At 46.7% G+C, this 2,263-nt stretch overlaps 1 long non-coding RNA gene across 1 annotated transcript; it reads left to right on the forward strand.

Moving 5' to 3' along the window:
* Positions 1-1,556: 1,556 nt before the first annotated feature.
* Positions 1,557-1,997, forward strand: LOC121973292. The gene is made up of 3 exons (XR_006109478.1): positions 1,557-1,659; positions 1,765-1,830; positions 1,905-1,997. It is a non-coding gene; the product is annotated as an uncharacterized LOC121973292 (long non-coding RNA).
* Positions 1,998-2,263: the final 266 nt, after the last annotated feature.

Genomic DNA, 2,263 nt, shown 5'->3' on the forward strand with positions numbered 1-2,263 from the left:
CTATTCCCGAGTGGAAGTGGGATCACATTACCATGGACTTTGAGGTGGGTTTGCCGAGGACACGACGAGGCCATGACGCGATTTGGGTAATCGTTGATCGATTAACCAAATCAGCGCACTTCTTAGCGATTCGGAGGACCGATTCCCTGGATCGATTGGCGGATCTGTATTGAGATTATCAGACTACATGGTGTTCCATTGAGTATCATTTCAGATAGAGATCCACGGTTCACGTCTCGTTTACATCGGATGCGGGCCTTGGGCACACGGCTCCGTTTGATCTGACCTTCCATCCACGAACGGATGGGCGGTCAGGCGGACCATTCGGACTTTAGAGGACTGCTGAGATCATGTGTTATGGATTTGGGGCGATTGGGAGGACCATCGCCATTGGTGAGTTGCCTACAACAGCTTCCATTCGGCTATCCAGATGGCACCGTTTGGAGCGTTGTATGGTAGACCTTGTCGGACACCCGTCCTCGGATGAGGTTGGAGAGGCTCGGTTGTTGGGACCTCATAGAGTTCAGCGGGCCGAGTTGGTCCGTACTATCGGACGGAGGATGTCGGGCGCGAGATCGCCCGGAAGAGTTATCTTGATCGGAGCAGACCACTAGAGTTCTCTGTTGGCGACCATGTATTTAGTTTCACCCACGAAAGGGTGAAGATTTGGCCTCAGAGGTAAGCTAGCTCAGCGGTACATTGGTCCCTTCGAGATCTTGGAGAGGATCGGACACCGCTGGCCACTACCCGTCACAGTGCGACGGTGCGATGTATTTCACGTATCGTCTTTGAGGAGATACGTGCGAACCATGTATCTTGGCTGATATTCGGTTCGATTAACTGATATTACATATGAGGAGGTTCGATGCGGATACTCGGCCGGAAGAGGCGTCGATTGGAACAAGACCATCCGGTGGTTAAAGTCGGATGGCGGCATCATTCGGACGAGGAGGCTACTTGGGAGCTCGAGGACACTATTCGAGCTCGATATCCCCATCTTTTCACTTGAGGTATGTGATTTATTTACCGTTCGGCATTTATACTCAATATCTATTGTTAGTACTTGCTGGTGGTAGATAGAATTTGGGGACCAAATTTTTATAAGTGGGGAGAATGTAAAATCGGAAAAAATAGGAAATATTTAAGGAATTTTGAATTTTGGAAAATTTTAAAATTTTTGAGCTCGCTCGGATAAGTTCAAGGGGATAAAATGGGGCCGGAAAACGTGTTTAACCTACCGGACTATCCTACTTGTAAAGCTGACCTCCCGACTTGCCTTTCCTTCTTCTGAGCTGATCTATTCACCCGTTCTATCTCGAGGTGGACATGGGTCATCCTCCCCACTCACCCATGATCTCCTGCCCACTCCCCTCATCTTCTCCTCTCCTCCTCTCCTCCTCTCCATGACCTATATGGCTGAGCCACATTTATAACGTGCCCCTGCCGTCGGTGACGCCCAGAGCAGCGCCGGTCATCTTCCTCCTTTCTCCCAAGTCCGACTTCATCTGTGCCCTAGTACATCTGCCGGCCAATTTCTCCTTTGTTCTAGTATCGGTGATTGTACCTCCTTCCCTCTCTTGGCGGACGACTAGAGTCGTCGTAAAACAGGAGCTTAAGAAGGAGGCTGAGGGAAACAGTAGTCCGGCAATGGGATTGAAGGTGAGGGATTAAGGTTTGGTTTTGAATTTTTTTGCTATGTTTGTGTCCTGCCGTGAGCAGTAATGTGTTTGGGCTTTAGCCATTCTTATTGAGGATGATCCACAGCTTCGGACATAACTTCCAGCAGCAAGATCTGTGGTTGTGAGTTGGCAGGAAGATACTTAGAGTGAGGTAAGCTTCGGTTGTTGATTAGGATTGTTGTTTGATTGGTTATTATCGATCTTGATTTCATCTGATCCGAACAGTGAAGAATTTCAGCAGCCAACAACCCTTGACGGCAGTAACTTCAGCCAACAACTCTTTGATTCCAGTACAAACCCGTGGCTGTGAATTTAGGTATGGTGTAGGATAATGGATCCTTGTTATAGATTGAGTTGGTTTAAAATTTATCTAATGGAACGGTTAGGGTTAAGACAATTAACCCTAGTCAATTGTTATATTTTAATTTAGGTAGACAAATGGTTATGTGGATTAGGGTTTTCCCTAATTTAGTCTCGTGGATTTTGTTTAGCTATTTAAATTCTTATGAATTTTAGCTAAATAAAAATATATATATTGATTGGTACAGGACTTTGACGCGAGACGAGTATCTCGGAGTCAGATT

Source organism: Zingiber officinale, chromosome 4A (assembly GCF_018446385.1).
Source record: "Zingiber officinale cultivar Zhangliang chromosome 4A, Zo_v1.1, whole genome shotgun sequence".
Lineage (NCBI taxonomy): Eukaryota > Viridiplantae > Streptophyta > Magnoliopsida > Zingiberales > Zingiberaceae > Zingiber > Zingiber officinale.